The sequence below is a fragment of the Carettochelys insculpta genome, chromosome 7 (assembly GCF_033958435.1).
Source record: "Carettochelys insculpta isolate YL-2023 chromosome 7, ASM3395843v1, whole genome shotgun sequence".
NCBI lineage: Eukaryota > Metazoa > Chordata > Testudines > Carettochelyidae > Carettochelys > Carettochelys insculpta.
In genome coordinates this window covers 15,311,965-15,333,247 of record NC_134143.1, presented here as the reverse complement: position 1 = coordinate 15,333,247, position 21,283 = coordinate 15,311,965, and positions in this window count along the sequence as shown.

Genomic DNA, 21,283 nt, shown 5'->3' with positions numbered 1-21,283 from the left:
AACAGTGAACATCTAAAAGCCCCAAAATGAACAACTCATATCTAAATAGCAAACAATATGTGATGTCAACTCCCACTTTAATATATGCTGTACACTGTGGGATATGATCCTGTATCTGTGTTTTGATTGTGTTGCTAATAAAGTCTTGACTTTGAAAAGGAGAAAGGCGCTTGTGGCATTCCTGCTGTGAAGGGCAACACACAGTTTAAGAAAGAAAATGGAAATTAATTGTGAAGTAAAATTGGCATCATTAAAGTGGGGTTGGAATGGCTTCAAAAAGACAAAAATCGAAGATAAAAATAGAGAATCCCAAACAGAATGGACCCAGTCCTTAGTATCTATATTGAGTTCATCTGGGCTCCCTTTGTGTGTAATTTAACATGAGAAATGCACCACCAACAAAAAACGCAACCTGGAGAGAATATGTAAAAAGTTTGCATATGTCCTGCAGTAAACATGTATCACCTTACATATAATTGAGTGCACTGTTCTTAAAATAGGGGTTATAAAAAGTATGGTTTGATGTTATTTATTAAGGACTGTATCATATTCACATGCACTGCAGCTCGTGAATTATTGAGCTTTTTACTAACTTGGAAAAAAATGGCTCTTCTTGCTATTTTAGTTGCTGACCCCTGTACTAGACAAACTGCAATTTTTCAAAATCTTAGTACTTGACCAACGCTGGACATTTTGACACAGGGAAGGGGACAAGGCACAGTCTTGATGCACTAGCATCTCTGCCAAATATCCAGTTCTTGAGAGAGCACCCTCCCACAAACAAAGGAAGTAGAGATGAATTAGTCCCTGAGCCTCCACCCCTGACTGGTGTGGCTTTCTAGCAGTCTCCCTAGCTTTTCTTTTTACTGGTCTCCTTCACAATAAACTTTAGACACAGGCAGTGTTACCTATAAACTGAACACTTGAGCCGCCACCCAGGAAGGATTCAAGTGCCACCCAATTGATCAGCAGAGTGCCTACAGCTGGCAGCATGTGTTTCTATTCATGGACAAATTAGAGGGAACACTGTACACAGCCTTTGTTCTGTGCAGAAATTAGACCTTATGGTCTGGATTTATAATGACCTAAGTTACTTATACAACTCCAACACTCTAAGATAAAGTCAGCTAAGTCTAACTCAGGGCTTTGTTTTTGACAAGCCACTCTCAACCCGATCTGACTGGAGTCTTGCTGTTCTCCTGGTGTCGCCAGCTCTTTCCCTTGTTCAGCCTACAGGACCCTTCCAGCACTTTCTAGCTTTGTTTCCTGTTCTTCTCTGGCCCTTTACAGAAATCAGATGCCCTCTAGCAGCTCCCATCCTGAGGTTATTAATGAGGCACCAAGGGGCTAGATCAACTCTCCCTTTGAGCACCCAGTCTAGGATTGGGTAACCAATCCAAAAATAATAGGTCAGTAATCTAGTCTGATATTTTAATAGGCATTAATTTTTAGAACAGTAACCAAAAAGAGTAATACTTTATGGTCTCCCACAGACTTAGGCTCAGAGAGATACTTATGGCTAATTACTGAGCAAGTGGGTCTTACCCAGGTAAGCTTATTACCTAATTAATAAATAAATGTGTTAGTTTTCAAGGTGCTATAGGACAGCTTCTTATGTGTAAAATCAAACAAACAAAGAAACATAAAACAAAAAATACAAGTTACTGGAGAGCCTTTGTTTTTTTGAGGAAAAGAAAGAGAGATAGACTTGATACAAATGCAGGCCACTGACTACACCAGGGCATTTTGTTGGACTATTTGACTGTGGTCAAACAGGTAGTCATCTTGGCATTATTTGATTAATTAATTGACTAGTTTGCAAAGCCTCGTCCAGCCTGTTATAGGCATTAACACAATGTGGTATGAATTGATAGGCTGTTCACTCTGCTTGTATCTACTTTGCAGACAACGGAGCAAGGACTACTCTTTTCTATACAACTCTACTGCACCAAGGACATTTCAGGATCTTCCACAATGTTACTACTAACACCAAAGAGTATTATTTATTTATTGTATTACCACATCACCTAAGACTCCAAATGACAAACCAGAATGCTCTTGCACTACTCCCTGAAAAACAATACAATACAATACAATACAATACAATACAAAACAAAACAAAACAACCCCCACAAGTGAGACAGTTCTTCTCCCAAAGTGCTCACAATGTGCATAGAAGACAAGAGACAACAGATGCATTCAGGCAGATGTGGGAGTACAAAGGGAACATGACACAATAATACTGAAGAGTCTTGTAATTAAGACACTGCAGTGGAATATCTGTCTATTGATCTTAGGTACTTATATGGCCCTCATGAACCTAAGTGACTTATTGAAAAACACAAAGGTAAACAAACTCAACCCAACTCTTTTGTGTTCTCTGCTCAGCCACAGCCTTATGGTGTAACCTTGGAGAAGTCACGTTTTTCTGTTCCTCGGACCATTCTGTGTAAAAGATGGACAGTTATGCTTTATCTGTTTAAATAGTGATCAGTGACCACCTCACATGTTTGTACCATGTTCAGCACACCAGAGCCATGATCTCAGTGGGAGTGGTAGATGTTACTACCGGTTGAAACTCTGTAATCTGGAACTCTCTCGTCTGGCAAAATCCGGTATGATTTTAGGTAGTTGGGTGCCCAGTTATCATGGGTGTGGCCAAGTTTCCCCAGTCCTATAAAGTTTGTTTACAGCCACCACTTTGGAAGGGGCATGGTAATGAGCCACTTCGGCAGATGCTAATGAGATGCTGCCATGAATATGCAGCACCTCATTAGCATAATGACAGCTGCATGCATTTTGAAAGTGCCACTTTTGAACGCACGTCATCTGTGTAGCCCAGGGCCTTTCAAAAGGACCCCCTGGACTTGAAAAGACTCTTCTTCCCAAAACCAAATGGAAAGAAGGGTCTTTTGAAGTCCGGGGATTCTTACAAAAGGCCCTGGTCTACATGGGCAGCATGCATTTTGAAAGCGGCACCTTCGAAACGCCTGTGGCCACCATTATGTTAACGAGGCACTGCATATTCATGGCAGTGGCTCGTTAGCATCTGCCAAAGTGGCTCATTACCATGCCCCTTCCAAAAGGCGGGGCCTAGTATAGCCATGGCCTGAGTGTTCTGTGCTGTTCTTCAGCTGTAATTTACCCCTAAATGTCTCATAAGAGCCCAGTAAGCAGTGGAAGTGCTGATTTTGTGCTAGGCAATATTGACCTTCTCTGGTCTGGCAAATTCTCCAGTTTGGCACCAATCAGGTCCTGAGGGTGCCAGATGAGAGAGCTGCAAGCGGTGTAATACAAATAACAGTGATAGAATGGCATCCTCTGCTTAACAGTATCCCCAAATGCCAGGGCCCGATCTCCTCCTTTGTTGTATAGTGTAAAAGAGAGCAGTAGCTCTTCAGTAAGGTGAGAACTGACCTTGCAGTGAAAAGGAAACTGACCAAACACTAATGTCCTGTGATGCCAAGTAGATGCCCATAGAATTCATGTGCCGGAGCAGAGGCATGTCCACACTTGGGCTGGAAAAGATAACTTCCAGCTTGAGGAAACATACTTGTGCTAGTGCTCATTAAGCAAATGTGCTAAAAACTGAAAAAACCAGAAGTGTAGCTAAAATGGCACAGGGCAGCAGGAAGGTCTGCTGCCCTGAGTCAGTACTTAGGGTCTCTGATATCGTAGTCAAAAGGAATAGCCTCTCCCACTGCTTGCGCATCCACACTTCTATTTCTCCCGGCCTAGCTCCATCAGTACTAGCATGGGTATGCCTCCTTGAACTGGAATTTCACATCCTAGCTCCCATATAGACTTACCACAGACTTGCCTAAAAGCAGGCAGAGGAGGGCGCATGGTGGGACAAGGCATGGTCCAATGGCGACGGGTATAATTTACACAGCAAATTTTTTCATGAAAAGGTGAAAATGTGAAAACTGCAGATTAACTCCTATGTTATAGCATCTGAGTATCCTTAGAGAGGGCACAAAGGCAGAAGGAAAGCCTACGGCAGGCTTGTGGAGGAGGCAGCCATACAGCAGGCACTTGAAATTATACACAGATCTATGGGTTTAATACATACATTTCTCTGTAGATCATCAGCTTCTAATTCTACATCACCACTTGCTGAGGGAGGAGGGATGAGGGATTCGCCTAAAGCTTCTATTCTGAAAATGCTGCAGTGCTAACATAAGAGGAATGAAATAGAATTAAAGGGACAGTTTGGTGGTTCAAGGCTTATCTTCAGTTTGTGAAGCATTTACTAATCTAAGTGTTGCCAACTCTTGCTACTGTATCACAAATCTTGTGAAATTTAGTGGGTTTTCATAAACCCCGAGCTCCTGGAGTCGTGATATGCAAGAATTTCAGCTTTAAATATATTTATATATATTTCATGGTTGTGGAGGAAAACTTGCAAGTGTGTCCCCAAAAGGTTAAACAAACAGAAGGACACATAAACAAAGAGCTTAAAATGACTTGTATTGAAGATGCATGCTTTTCAGAGGCTTGACTTATGAGTTTTGAATGTTTGGTGTTGACAATACCGTGGTCTTTTCCAGCATCTAGTGGAGGATAGTTCTCACTACAAAACATGACACAAAAAACAAAAACTCTCGCAACATTTTGCTGAAGTTGGTCATCTAATCTTGTGGATGAATCAGTAAAGAAATAATTTCACCCTGAGAGAAAGACTTTTTTCCCTCTGCCTCCAGGTCAAGTTTGATATTAAGAAAATGCAATTTCACATTGCTACAGCCAGCACTTTAGCTGGCCAGCAGACCAGAGAGGGTTGCTTTCTCCATCCCAAACCCTGATCATGTAAAAAGATGAGGGATGAGACTCACACCCTGAGCATGTAACCGTTACTGAGCAAAGTAGGTTTTTCTTTGATCTGAGGGATTCTTCTAAGTTCTGAGGACTCAAGACTAAATGATAAGAAAGCAGGGTCTGGAGTGCAGGGTGATGAGCAAGTAGCTCCAGCCCACGATCAGAGCTGGGAGCCCCTCAGAGACATGATTCCTTTTTGCATTCCCCTTAGCTGCTGGGTTGTCATGTGTTACTAGCCCATGTTGCACACCCATGCTGCCTCAACTACTCTGACCAGTCAGAAATGGGTGGCGACACAGCTCAGATAATTTCCTATCCACTTGCTCCACTGAAGAAATAAACAGGTGAATAACTTCTTACTTCCAGAAGAGCAGAAAAAGGCCCAGTAGCCCATATAAAGGATCAAGAGTTTCTTTCATCCGCACATAGGCACTGAGTCCAAGTTAAATCTAGCCCTCAGAGGTTCCAGTATGAACTTCTATGTACCCTGGGCATAGAGGAAACTCTCCTTGCCTCCTCTGCATTGGCAGCTCAGTTGGACACAGAAGATCAAGTCATTTCAGGTTCAATATTCACTTCAGTTTTGAAACCCTGTTCTATGCGTACCAAAGCCCATGGTATTTATAGCTAAATGGTTGTACTATTCCTCCAGTCCTTATATGGTTAATTTCTCAACATACAGTGATGTGATGCAGCTTTCTTGAGGAGTCCAATGGTTGGTAGACTAGCCTAATGTAACCCACACTCCTTCTGGGTGTGGTGTTCTGTCCCATCTAATGGCACCAAGACCATTTACAGGGAGAATAATGAGTCTGCTCTACAGCCTTAGCTATCAGCCAGCTGGCTTTTAGTTCTATGTAGTAGAGGCTCATAGAATTTTATAACCATATGTAGCCTAGAGGCACAAAGACTACTAAAAAGGGAGAGTGAAATCTGCTCAGCAGCCTTAGTTGAGGGCCAGCTGGCTCCTAACTCATGCTGTAAAAGCAAGTGGATTTAGCGCCTAAGGTTGCAGGTTCATTTCTTCCTACCAACAACTTGGGTTTGTCAACGTTATGCAGAGAATACTAGAACTGGAAGGAACCTCAAAAGGTCATCAAGTCCAGTCCCCTGGACTCATGGCAGAACCAACCACCATCTAGATCAACGTTTCTTAAACTGTGTTCCACAGAACACTAGTGCTCCAAGAACAATTCACAAATGGGCTGCAAGCATCTGACACTTTTTTGATATCATACACTGGCAGTGTATATTTTATGTTTTTAAAACCAGATACTGTACCATGTTTTTTCTTCATTGCTGAACTACCCTGAAAGCTAGGAAGGCTTCCCTAACGTCCAACCTACGCTTCTCTTGCTGCAATTTAAGCCCATTGCTTCTTGTCCCATTATCAGAGGTTAAAGAGAATAATTTTTCTCCTTCCTTCTTGTAACAACATTTTAGGTAATTGAAAGCTGTTATCATGTCTTCTCTTCTCCTGACTAACCAAATCCAGGTCTTCATATGGCTTCATGAGCTATGGGAACAAGGGACAGGCTGGGTCTCCAAGGATAACTACTGCCCTGTCAATGTCTCTAATGGTAATTTTATAGTATGGGAAGCAAATTCCATCTTGCTGCTCCCTGAAGAGAACGGAGTTCCAACAGATGCATTCATAATGTATCCCACTGATGTCAGTGAAACAGCCCTTGTGATCCACCAGTGTCCACAACACTGAGAAGTACCTCTTGTTGCTTGTGAATTCTCTGGCAAGGTGGTCATGTGCCGTGATATGGATGTTCATTCTGTCTATCACCCCACCACAGTTGGGGGACTGCATCACATCAAATCTATCCACTATGTCCTGTGTGTTTCCCAGAGTCACTCTCCTTGTAGGCAGAAGGGTATTGATTGCCTTAGCTACTTGGATCACAGCAGCCCCCACTGTTGATTTACCCATTCTAAATTGATTCCCCACTGACTGGTATCTGCATAACTGTGTGGTCCTGCCAGTCTGTGATTGTCTCACAGGACCGGAAACAGCATTCCACTTTACCTATAGGATCGAATCCTGCCAGCAGGTGCCATTTGCTCCACTCAGTGGTTTCATACATGTCTATATTCACAGCCTCCTCACATTCTTCCTTGCGCCAGCAAAGCCTGGATAGGCTGTAGAAATACCGCAGTATAATGCATGAGATGTTTGCAATGCCTGTCAAGCCGTCTGAAGATGAGCAGTGTCCCTGCTTGCCCTGCCATGGCATCTACTTGGCTAACCAAAGAAAAAACAGTTCAAAAAATTGTTTGCTTTTGCTTGCAAGTGGGGCAAAGCGAGAAGATGAGCGCATTTTGGGATGTGACATGTACCTACCACCACCCACTGTGAAGTTTTTGTCCCATCAGGCACTGGGAGCCTAACCCAGAATGCAAAGGGGCAGCAGGAACTGTGGGATATGTATTGCTGTCAAAGTCAAAGGTAGGCATACTACTGGGGATGCACTCTCAATCTCGTGCACAGTAAAGATGTACGCCTTCAACTTTACAAATTTGCATGCTAGAAAAATCAGCCTTAATAAATGTGACCTTATCCCGCAGTGTAGCCATACCATCAGGCTATCTCTGCTTCAGTCCCCTCTCTCTAAAATGGGGATAAATGCTTCCCTTCCTCATGAAGGTACTGAGAGAATAAATACATTAAAGTGCTCAGATGTTATGGTAATGGAAGCTTAAACAGTGATGGTAGGTAAACAGAGATTCATTTTTGAAAGCTTGGTGTAGACGTTATCTAATCAAGTCTCAGCACAGTCCTTTGAGTTACATATAGCAGAAATCCAGTTAGCCAAATTACTTCATCACCTTCAAAAGTGTAGGTTTACCTATGGAGAAATTGAGGCACACTGGAGCTAAGCAACTTCCCTGAAGGCCAGAACTCGGAGGTTTGGCTCCAAGCTCCTCCTACCAGATCAAAAGACCTCATCATTTGGCTCTTCACATACATTCTTCTTTGTTTTCTCCAGCAATCTGAGTGCTTTTTTTTTCTGTTTTAAAGGGATTCAGTACAATAATGTTTCAATCCACTGGCTTAGAATCCAAAGTCTTGCACAGAGACAAGAAAGACAGCACAACACAATTATGTGAACGGAGTTGTTCAAGCATCTGCAGATTATTTTATGCACCACATTTCCAGAGTCTATCATGTAGAAACACGTACAGTGCTTATAAAATATTAAACAGTTGACATTTTTCCACTTTATGAGCTAGGCCTGATATTTCCTGTCTAACATGTATTTGGAAGCATATTCATATCATGGCTTTGTCTATGTTCACTTTGCACTTGGTTACTTACAAAAGGGTTTTAAAAATGGTTCTAACTGAATGAGGGCAAATTTCTATATAGGCACACACATTTGGGAAACTTGGCCAATAGTGGTTTAGCTCCTGTAATGTTTGTTTTGCACCTCAGGCTCTAACTCTTCCAAACCAATATAAAACAGGTTTAAAGTTGATTAGGAATGTCCACATTCCCTGATTTAAAACTGATGTAACTTCTTGCATTGACCAAACCTGAGAGAAAATCTCCTTCTGAGAGACTCCCTCTAGACCGATCATCTGGCTTGTAAAGAAAGTGCTGCTAGTGCTTCAAGATTTTGTTGACTAATGCATAGTTGCCTAGCTTCTCGTGGCTACCAAACCTCGTTTCTTTTCTGAGATCACTGCCAACCTGCCAAGCAATTGTGCATTGTCTAACCTGTATTGGGGCTTAAGTCATCAGCAATTCCAGTCTCACAAGATTTGGAAAGCTGCAGGATATCATTAGCATTATAGTCTGCCACGAGGATGAGTGAACCACAAATGAGCCTGATAATTCAGGCACACCACAATCCTTGAGTTAGAAATGAACCAGAAGCTACCAGAGACAATGCACTGAACCTGAGAACACAGGCTGGGTCCAAAAATCTTTGTATGGGCAGTTTGAGGATGTTTCTGGTGATAAGGGATGTAGAGGTTGTTGGTTTGTACAGGAGAAGTATCAGTCTGATTAATTCATCCACTTGGAAAGTCTGGAAACTATTGTGCTAATGTGCATCTTTTTCTTGTTCATCCCGTTAGACGCGCAAGTCAATTCCATCATGATTTGGAAAAGCAGCTTATTACAACAGGTTATACAGCGGTAAACACACCAGACTAAATCCTTTTGTGAGTCTGCAGAGAATGATGCTTCCAGAATGTTTTTTCTAAAGGGAGTGTTGTGTCATCTGTGACTTTTGTTCAACTTTATGCTTGCTGTGCATTTAATCTACGCTTTGTCACCTCTGCTCCATTTAACTTTTCATTGATTCCAAGCCAGCCAGTTGTGACATATCAAAGGTAAAATTCAGACTAATGAGCACATGTTCTCTGCCTTTACAGTGCCGTGATGCTGTGACCTCCAGCCTAGACTGCACACAACTTCCAACATGCAAGTTCCTCCCAGGCAGGTCTTGGTGTGTGCTGAGTCTAGCCAGCAGTACCTTGGATCTTAACAGCCTTGGTTACACTGCAGGGTGACTCAACACACTCCTAGTCCCCAGTTCCCTCCTGCACGCCAAAATCTAAGTCCCGTACAGCCCAGCCCTCCACTGGACAATACAAGTTTATAAAAAGCCCATTTTTGAAAACAAAATAATATGCACACAACTTGTCTCCCCAGATAGTTTCCCAAACACTTCTGTTTAAATTCACTACATCAAATAAAACAAGGAAAAGTTTGTTAACAACAGAGAGATTTTAAGTGAGTACAAGTAATGAGGCATAAAAGTCAGAAGGAGATCCAAGAAGACAGTTAAAATGCTACTTGTGCTTTCAGCAGTTTTACTGACCAAACCTTTGAAGTCAGGTCCCCCTGCCTCACAGTTCAACAAATCTTTTCTTTATGGCTTTGGGTGCCAGGAATGAGATGGGCAGGGAAAGAAATGGGGGATCCCTTGGTTTTTTTGTCCCTGCTTTTAATAGGATGCACCCTTTCTTTTGAAAAAAACATTTCCAGCTGTGATGCCTATGTGGAAGGATGTTCTCTGCTGCTTTTGCCTCACCTATTAGACTTTCCTTTGTTTCCCTTCCTGCTTGATGACTCTGTTTACTGTTAAACTGCTACTTAAAATAGCAAGCATTCTTTTGTTTCAGACAGACGTGGTTTGCCAACCTCACACTGGAACATATGTTAAGAACACCATACCAGGAATTTTATTACTTCATGCACAACATTGCCATGTACATTTTATCAGCCTAAAATTGACCAGCAAATCATCAAGTTTTCAAATGATACCTCACAAGGTATAATTCTTACAAAGATTACCACAACAGTGTGTGGGGTGTGGCCACTGTGCCATTCTGTCACACTTTGTCTTTTTCTGTGAAGATCATGTTAGCAGCCTATGAATGTTTTCTCTCCCCACATAAGCAATAGCTTTCAATGACATTGCCTTTGGCTAGCATGCCAGGACTGGGAGAAGTGTCCTCTAATTATGATGGGTGTGATGCCTTCTCCCGAATCTAAGGTCTCTGGGAAATGAACTAGCTTCTGGAGCAAAAAGATGAGAGCATCTCTTTTCCAGAACCTCTGTATACTTAATCTTTGGGTCCTTGTGGGTTACTGCTCATGCAGTCTTGACCACAACTAAATTGAGGGAGATTGCATGTACGGGTTTATGCATGAAACAATTAACTACAAAACCAGAGTCTTAGATGCATACATCTCAGCCCATGGCACTTAACATAAACCCTAACACCAGAACCAAACTGCACCTTTGGTGGAGTAGACAGCCACCAACTAGCCACTGTCAAGCACCCAGCACAACATGGCAGGAAGGAGCCATTTTGGCCAAGGACACCTGGGTAGACTGCCAGCTGTACTACAATCACCTTAAGATCATTAAAGTCCAGACTGTACCTCAATTAAATATTTCATACCAATGATGCTCCAAGCCCTCCAGAGTTTTTGGTGCTGAGGTTGACACAAGAAACCCTAATTTTATTGGTACTGCCTCACATAACCATTAAAGGTGCAGCATATTAAAAACTGACAAAACACTGTGATGCTGTGGCAACAGTGGGCCTGATCAAATGCCTATATAAATCAAAGAAAAGGCTCCCACTAAATTCAGGTACTGGGCTTGGAATCTGACTTCCTTGCAGGAGAACAAACAGCTATATTTGCACACATTAAAATTCTGCCTTTATGTCACCACTCAGGAAAAGGCAAAGCCTCCCCCCCACAAAACAAAAGCAATCCCTGCCTTTTCCCTCTCCTCTGAGGGAAATTCTTCAAGATTTTGCCTCTATCTGACAGCACCTGCCCACAATAGCAATGTATCTCCACACAAATTAAAGAGTTTGAACAGACAGCTGTATAGTGTAGAAAAACCAGACATAAAGCCATGTGGTCAAGGAAGTAGGGCGCTAGACTAGAACTCAGGGCATACAGGTTTTGTTCTTAGTCCTGCTTGTGAGCTTGGGCAAGTCACATCACTTCTCTGCACCTCTGTTTTCCCTCCCATCACTTGACTGTCTTGTACAGGGGCTGTCAAGAGTGGGGGCAGCTTCCCCTGGGGCAGGTGATTTAAAGGACCCTGGGCTCCCAGCCTTCACCAGAGTGCCAGCAGAATCTGGAGGCCCAGGCCCTTTAAATCATCACGAGCCCAGGGAGGGGAGGCTAATCCCCACCCCACCCCTTCTTCCTGAGGCCTCATCCCATCCAGAGGTCTTGCCCAGGGTTTAGCAAAATCTTTTACCAACCCAGTCTTGTATATGTATAGTTACGTCTAATTCAAAACCTATGGATGCCAGTGAAAGGACTCCTAATGTGTTTTGGATTTGGCCCTTCAAGAGTGGGCTAAATTCAGTTGTGGTGTTAGCATGGATAACTCCCACTTAGGTCAATTGTAACTGTGCAAGGGCTGAAATGGGCTAGCTCTCTTTATTTTAGTGAGCTGTGGGCATAAAATAGTACTTTGTTTTGCAGTTTCCCTTTCACAGTTTTATTAACTGCATCAAGCAAGTCAAAGTGCACTCGGCCTCATAATCGCTTATTGTTTAAATACCAAGTGGCTACATCCCCCATCTCCACTCCATCATGAGTTCCACCTCTGGGCTTGAGTATTGGCCAAGTTCACTGACAAGGTATGAGTAGGATTTCCGCAAAGCCTTTTAAAGCCACTAGAGAATAGGAGCCAGAACAGCAGTGAATATTTACTGCCTTTTGGCCCCCTTGTTATACAATTAATTTGATCCAGAAACTGAGTCTTTACAGGGTAATTTGCAATCCGTAAACTGTTAAGCACAAAATGGCCCTCTTTAAGTCATTAAACACTATTCACCTTCATTACAAGCACAGCTGGAATCCCGGGATTTCTTTTTGTGTGTTCATGAGCTGGGAAAAAATGGCTGTTGTCACAAAGATAACTTCTGTAGAAGTTAATGGAGTCTAATACCAAGTATAAGTGATTAAAATTATGTTTGATCAACATCACCAACCACAAAATGTTCCTTCCCCACAAGAAGCTGGTATAACAAACTAAGCTCATTAATGCACACAGGAATGCACCTTTAAAGTGTAACTTCAGGAGCACAAAGCAGCTAATGTGATCCCAGTCAAATAGCAATTAGGTTTCATCAAGACTGAAATAATGGTATTTTACGTCATGCAAGATAAACTGTTAGTTAAAGGATTATATCATTGTTTCACATGCTCTCTGGTTTTTATAAGCACACAGACTCAAAGATACACAATAGTGGATGCTTTCTGATATGTTTAAGTCATCACAAGTAGTAATTTCTAAATCCTTGTCTGTAAACTACATATTCTTAACTCTTCTATTGCAGGATCGCAGAAACAAAAATTCTATTTCTCTTCTCTCTCCCATATGTTGGTCTTTCTCTCATGCATATACACATAAAAAAGCAAAGCAACATTTTCCCTAAACACTGAGGGCCAAAGAGTTAGACTGACATCAGGTAAAGCCCTTGCAGTTATCTTGATTGACATCAGCTGAGGATTTGGCCCAGCTTCCTGCTGGTAGAATCCCATTAATGTGTTCTGGAAATGTCTGAGCAAATAGGCATCCCCATTCATGTGCACGTCTTATGCACAAATTAAGTAACTGCATGTACAAACCTGAGATTTCCTAACTGTGTGCACAATTTCAGGGCAAGGTTCAGGAGCTCCCTAGGACTTATTTTTAGAGCAGAAACTTAAAATAGGGTACTCCTCCTAAAGTAGTTCTCCAGAAAATGCCACTTTCAGAAATTCTACTTGGGGACAGGAGCAGAGGATGGGGTAGTGGGGGATAAATCCATTCAGAACAAACAAAAACACCATAGCAGTTTTTATGAGACCCCATTTTTCTAAATTTGGGGCCTCAAAGAATCCCAGGAGTAGCAAATTCAGAGTGAGATGATTTAGTCTGCGGACTTTCCCATACAACTTGTATTCATCTGAGGCCTTGTTCACACTAATCCTCGCTGTCAATCTAACCTATGTGACTTCAGCTATGCAAGTAAAGTAGCTTAAGTTGATGTACTTACCATGGTGTTTTGTGCATGGTAAGGGGCTACTCTCCCCTTGATGCTGGATACTCTTCTCATCCTGGTGGAGTACTGGTGTTGAAGGGAGAGCACTCAGAGATTGATTTTTTGTGTCTAAGCAGATGCAAAATAATGATGGCCAGTGGATTGATCGGTTCAGCACTGGGGCCTTGGTGTAGTGGAGACAAATCCTGAAATATCAATGGAATTTGGATGAGAATTTCTCATTCCCTGATAGGAAAGAGTGGCTAGAGAGAGTCTTTTATTTTCCTCTTGCTCTTTTGGGGCAGGGATTATCTGAAGGACCCTATAACATGGCCATTCAATACAACTCCAAATTATCTTTCCCCCCCACCTTCCAGACCCCATGTTCATTAAAGAAAGGTAGCCAAACTGTGTGTGCAGACTGAGCCACTGATTAGCAGATCTCATCTTCTATGACCCTGCTGGCGAGCAAATAAACCAAACCTTGACCGTCAGAGCTGATTGTCGAAGTCACATAAAAATCTGCCAACTGCGGATGCTGTACATTTTTTTTGGATCCTACGCTTTTCCCTTAATGCCTGTATACATTGACTCTTGAAGCATTTGAGAGCCTACTCAATGATTTGCCACCAGGATGATCTGTCCTGAGCTAGTTTCCAGTTAAATTGCTAAAAGTCTATATATTTCCTTTTCATCACTTACAGAATTCAAGCACTCGAAAAAAGGTTCTTGATTCTAGTCTTAAAAGTGTGCTGGTTTTGTATTGATGTTACTTTATTCTTTTTAGAGACATTATTCTTATTCTCACTCTTGAAAGCAGGGCTGGCAACAGACTTCCCCAAGCCCTGGGTAGCATGGAGGAGGACTCTGGTTTGGGTCCACCAGAAGAGACACAGCCTCAAGTGAAAGAGGCAGGGATAAGGGCAGACAGCTCTCAGAGCTGACCAGACTGTTCTGTGCCTGCCCCACCCAGCTTTTAGCATTGCCTGGGACACTGACTGCTACTACATTAGTGGTGGTCATTAGCCAGAGCCCTGGGCACATTTAAATCACCAGGCCCCTGGACAACTGACCTCTTTACTCCCCTCTGTTGGGAGCTCTGGTTGGAAGCAAGATCAGAATCCAGTTGTTACAAACTCACATTTCCTCTCTCAGCAAGCTCTAGCATTGTGGTATTCTACTACAGTTGCCCTCTTCTCAGACTATTGAACAGGAACATCCCAAACTCCCTGTTTCGATAGCACCCTTCATCAGGCTCCTTATTAAAACAAAGATAAGTCTTCCAAGTGCAAAGAATCCAAACCCAACAAGGAACAACACATTCCAAATCATAATCTGAAGTGCTTTCAACCTAACCTCCAATAGTGTTCTAATCATGTCTTCTTCAAGACAAGAAAACAAATTGGGCTTCTTTCCTGGACACATATGCTCTTGGGCTCTGTAAGAGATTATCTTCTCCAACAGCTTCTCTTCCCAGTTCCCTCTTTACCACAGCTGTTTATAGGGACAACCTGTCCACTTCAGAGCACCATCTAACCAGTGAAGAAGGTTGTCTGGCCTTACATTCTGGTTTCTTATACTACTCAGGGCATGTCTTCACTACCTGGAAGATCAACCCTGTCAGGGTTGATCTTTTGGGGTTTGATTTTGTATGGGTAGTTGGGATGGGGAAAATTGAACTATCTGGGGTCAACAGTTGTCTCTGTATTCCTCTATCTTGTGGGGAGTAAGGGAGGGTGACAGGAGAGTTTCTCCTGTCGGTCTCCCTAAGAGACAATGGCCAGATTAAGTAGATTTTAGATAAGTCAGTTTCAGCTAGGCAATTGCGCATCTGCAATTGACTTTAAGGTCTAGTGTAGACTGGGCCTCAGTTTAATTCATGTAGTATGTAATATGAATGTTGTCTGTTCACGCTCAGGATAAGCCAGTGACAGTTTAAAAATACAGAGCACTTAGTTCTGCTAAGGAGTTACTTATGGAGCCAGCTTCTTCATTTTAAATTGGGTGGAGCTACAAAGATTTGCTATGAGCTGGATTACTGTTTCCAAACACTTAATTGATTTATCTGGATCTGCATAGGGAGTTCATTGGAAAGGAGGGGAAAAGGGGACTCAGTCCACCCCAAACATCTGTAACTGGGGTAAAAGGTGAGTGTAGGACAGTGAAGATAATGTACTGTCAGTGTTTCCTGAAGGCTGAGAGCTTGGGCAGCCAGCTGGGATTCAGGTCCCACCCAGCTGATTAGCAGAGTGCCATCTGGTGGGCAGCATGTGTTTCTCTTGGTGGTGCACATTGGCACATGCCTTTGTGCACATAAAATCTATTCTGCCCATGGATGGAACAATTAGAGGGAACACTGTGTACTGGCACCCCAATTTATCTTGATGGACCTGACTGCAAATTAAACTAGCTCGAGGAAATTACTGAAAAGACTTTTCTTTAGTGTTAGCAGTTGCCATCTTCTTGCTCCATGAAAATACCACAGTGAGAGTAAAATCTTGCTTACCAGTTTCTTTCCAGCTGTTTCATAAGGTGGATTTGATTTGGCATGTTGTAGCAAACTAGACCAAATACTGCAATTGGTATTATATTTTTGGCAGTATGCAGTGTATGCTAGTTTGTGAGGCAGAGCTGTTGGAGCAAACAATGCAACTGTGTGTGGCCAAGCCCTTGTGAGTGTGAGTCTCACCATATTTAGCAGATTGGTTTATTTTAAGCTCTAGCTCAGGAAGCCTTTAATTAAGTGACAATTTCAGCATTCAATTTTAATCCCAGTTTTCCATCCCCCGTGGTTATAGGGAAAAGCTTGAAAACTATGTGCAAATAAAGAGAACTTTGTTTCCCCTCCACACAAAAATCTCATGATTTTAAAGCCAATGTAAAAGTTTGTGGGGGCCTGACTCATGACTTTTGAATGATCAGGAGTGGCAAAACTTCAACTGCCAGGGAAGACATAGCAGCTATTCATTACAAAATATATTATACTTCTCAACCCTGCCAGTTCAAGTAAAAGAATGTACTAACACATCTTTCAAATAATATTGTAGTGGGAAAATATATTATAATATGAGCTGCTTAAAGGTCAGAGATAGCTAAAAGGACCCATAAAACCAGAGGTCCGGGCAATAGGCTGTTTAACTTAGAAGTGATGCTTGCTTTTGCATTCACAGAACAGACTGATTGACGTTTAAAAGAACGTCACCAATTTGAAGTCTAGTTAATTATTTAAAAGCAAAAATGTAGTTTCAGCCACTGTCTCTGCCCCAGGTTTGATCACTTCAAGACTCACAAAGGCCTTCTGTAATATTTCACCCTTTTACTGAGCTCCATATATTGACTAAGAATTCACACCTGTGACGTAGATATTATGTTATTACTATGTTACAGAAGGGTAAACTGAAGAACGGGGAGGTTAATATTACCCAATGTGTCAGAAGCAAAACAAGAAATATGTCCCATATCCTCCATTTAATCACTAAGTCACATTTCCTCCTTGAGAGAGAGAGAGCTTCTTTATTCACTCTGCTTTTCCTGATTGGTGAAAAAGAGGTTCAGGTGAGCACCTGATACCCCGGCTCTTGTTAGGGTTTTCTGAGATATCATACACATACCATAAGCACAATTACCTTAGACCTAAGTCTCACCCATCTTTACCATGACTAACAATGTTGAGTTAAGTTCCCTCATTGTTACCGGCAAGCTATGGCCAAATAACATCAATCCCCACCTCACCAGACATCTATAGCAGTTTACACAGAGTAGGGGAAACACTAATATGCCAGTTATTTACTTTGCTGTAGATAGAACATAGGAGGATAGCTACGCAGAGTGTTTGGTTCTACACGCTGCTCACGTCACTCCCAGCTATAGAAGAGAGAGTTTGCTGTGCTGACAAGAAGCAAAGGCTTCCCTTTAAAGTAACACATATCCAGAAAAGGTTGACCTGCCATAACCAGCAGCTAGGAGAGAGCAAGCTCTATTCATCACCAACTTCTGCAACAGAGATACCATCTATTGACATAAAAATGTTGTTCCGAGCCCTAGTGCAGATGAAGTAATGAAGCCTAGAACTAGTCCTTAGATGCACTTGTGCTCTTTGCTACTTTAAGCCCCTGATTCAGCAGTCTATTCTTACTTAATAAACAACGTGCCTAATTTCAGGAACATGCTGACATCCTGTTGAAGTCACCGTGCTTAAACGCTTTGCTGAATTGGGGCCATACTTTCACCCAATATTTTTCTTGAGGCTTTAAAAAGATGAAAGCTTGTTCAAAGCAAGAGGAAAAAGGGATTAACTTCCATGGTCATTTGAAAAAAGAATTGTAAAATTAATTTTCTAGTAAACCAGAGCCTGGTTTTTCATCTGAATCACATTACAACCAACTTATTTTGTTATCCCAGCCAAATTCTAATTGGTGTAACTATAAGTTGTTTAAATACTCTCTGCAGGTTCAGATAGGTATCCTTTGTTTCCCATCCTGAATAGTTGCATGACAATTAGATATGTCAAATGACTGCTTTTGTTCTAGTCCAGAGGTGGCTATGGGAGGGCAAAATTATTCTTAATACATAATATATCAGTCTATAAAGAACTTTGGGATGTATAATGTAGAATTAGTTTCAAATACCTATCACCTGAGTCAAAGTTTAATACATACTAGAAATAGTAGGTCCTGTGAAAAACAGGTATAAACTCTGAAGCCACTGTAAATATCTCATGAACTATATATGGTGTCATCTGGCAAACCCTTGCATGACCCAAATAAGTAACTAAGCTGGCCATTAATTCATAGAACAGAGTGTGATAATAAAATGCTTTTAAAATGAGAATCGATGTGAATGACTGCTTTTCTTGTTTTAATGAGCGTCATTAACTTCTTCTGAAGGGTTACATAAACATTTACTTTGAAACCTAGTATGGAAGTTTTGCATGCATCTGACCAATGCTTTTTGCAGAAATAGAGAACTGAAAGTGGTCAATGTACAGCTCAAAATTAATTACAAAATGAAACTCAGTACCATAACCAAGTATTGTGAAAAAAATCAACCATCCCTAGGTTCTAATTACAACACATACCATCAGATGATCCTTTACATTCACTGGAGTTTACTTCAGTTTGGATATTTTCTTCCTTTGTCTGCTTCACATCCTGTAGAACCCCCTTCAGGTTAATGGGATAAACCTATTAGAAGTCAATCATTAATTCCTAAGGGCTCAATTCAGTAAAGGAGAAATTACCTCTATGGCTGCCTGCTGTGAGAACTGGCTGTGTTCTGCTGCTGAAGAGCCTAATCAAAATAACTTATGTGGAATTAATAAAAGGAACAGTTTGCACTTAGATGGCACTTTCTTATTTTAGGATCTTAGAGCATTAATTAGCAAAGCTTCACAGCACTCTATGAAACAAGTAAGTACTAGCTGCATGTCATGCACAAGTAAACTGAGGCACACAGACCTGAAGAGGGCTCTCCAGGTCACACAGCAAGTCATTGGCAGATTTGGGAACAGAACCTCTCTGGAAGATTGATGGTCTATCAAAGTTTCTCATTTACAATATGGCACTAATCTTAAGGAACTGAAGTTGATTCCCATGTCCTCTAGTCTAACCCCTCAAAGATGCACTCTTTTCTTTGGTGCCTGAAGAATCCCAAAGTAAATCTTCTGTGTTATTTTGCCCCATCTCCAACCCAGTGCAATTCCAGATTCCACTGTGGCATTGGTCTTGGCAAGCTGCTAAAAAAGCCCTACCACATACAGCCCTTACACATCAACATCAGGCCAAGCAGGAGGAGATTTCAAGGCACACAGACTTGATAGAATAAATACATATTAATTATAGTTATTTATTCATACAGTGCCCACAAAGAAGGGCTGGAAGGTGCTTTACAGAACAATTCTAAGATTAGTCCCTACCCGGATGAACTTGGGCATAAAGGGTAGGATTTTTAAAAGCACTCATCAAATGCTGGTTCCATTGAAATTCATGGTAAAAAAACTCATTGACTTGAATAGAAGAATAGTTAGGTAAATACTGAGCAAGTCAGAAGTCTGACCCAATGATTCTTTCATTATTTAGCTACAAGTGCAAGAACTTTGATATTGGACCAGAGAGAATGACGGAAGAGAGAGAGAGAGAGACCATGAAACTGACTCAGTAGCAAGGGAGTTAGAATGCATTTGCTAGAGAGCTAGGATCCAATCTCCCTGCTCCAAAATCTTTACTTGACCTGGGGATTACAGTGGATGAGAGACTGGATAAGTCAACAGTGTGCCCTTGTAGCCAAGAAGGCTAACAGAATATCGGGGTGCATTAGGAGGAGCATTTCCAGCAGATCTAGATAAGCTATTGCTCCCTTTTATTCGGCACTGGTGAGGCCACATCTGGAGTACTGCATCCAGTTCTGGGCTCCCGTGTATAGAAAAGATATGGCTGCATTGGAGACATTCAGTGGAAGGCAACCAAAATGATTAGGGGGATGGAGCCCATGACCTACAAGAAGAGGCTGAGGGATCTGGGCTTATTTAGTTGGCATAAGAGAAGAGGTGATTTGATAGCAGCCTTCAAACTTCCTGAACGGGTGTTCTAAAGAGGATGGAGAGAGGCTGTTCTCAGTGGTGATGGATGGCAGAACAAGGAGCAATGGTCTGAAGTTACAGTGGGAGAAGTCTAGTTTGAAAATTAGGAAAAACTATTTCACTAGGAGGGTGGTTAAGCACTGGAATGTGTTACCAAGAGAGGTGGTGGAATCTCCATCCCTGGAAGATTTTAAATCCTGGCTTGACAAAGTCCTGGCTGGGATAATTTAGTTGGGACTGCTCTTGCCTTGGGCAGGGGACTGGTCCCAGTGACCTCCTGAGGTTTCTTCCAGCCCTAGGATTTTATGATTCTCCTCACTTAGCCTCAGTGGAGCAGTTTCAACAGGAGAAACTGAGGGGTGACTCATTTGAATATCCTCTACCCCAGTGGCTAGAGGACTCATTTGGGAGTTGACAGAGCCCTGTTCACCCCTTTAAGGCAAGATGATCTGGAGTTCTCCCACAGGCCAGGGGAGTACCATAACCACTGAGCTAAAACTTATGATACAGGGAACTAACCCAGTAGGTGAGCTCTGAGCGTGCTTACCACATTGGGCTGTGCAAGAGAGGTATGTGGAGGAATGCCTGTCTTCTTGGCCTCACTCATTTGGATACCTGGCATGGAGCTGCAGGAATGCATACACAGAGACAGGAATACAGGGGCCTAGGTAACCTTTACTTCACAAATTGGATGCTAAATGATGTTAGGCATCTATAACACTTGGGGACAGCTCAGCAGAAGTTCTGTGAATCCCACCAGGGCCTGATTGTGGTATTTAGGTACCAAACACGGGAATATGGCATCTAAGCCCTTTTGTGAATCCAGCCCTAACACAGATATAAATACAGTAGAGGTGTACTGGGAATGAAGTAGTGCTTTTTGTGAATCTATCTTCTTGGGTATGGCTTCTTGTGTTTTACTTTCGTAAATTTCGCTTGCAGTCTTAGAGCTAATATGTCAAGTGAGGTCAATAATTACTTCTTTTTTAAAATAATATCAGATTGAATAATCAAGTAGCCATAGACTGGATTCTCCTTTCACTCACAGCAACGTAAATGAAACAATGGAGTGACTCTGATGTAAACTAAGGCAGTAAGAGGAAAATTAGGTCTTTTTTTCTTATTGATAAAAATAACAATGATAATGATAAATAGCCCCAGTCGAATTCCCTGGGAGAAGGGTAAACTAGCTTCCCTCTTGCTACAGGATACTTAATTATAGGTACAGGCCTCACAGCTAAGAGCTACATCCTAATAGTTAGATTCTGGGATTTTTTGCACCTGGGAGTTTATCTCAAGCTCATCTGTGGAAGAAGTAAAGCACTGTAGTCCCCATATTAAATAAATGCAGCTATTCTGGCG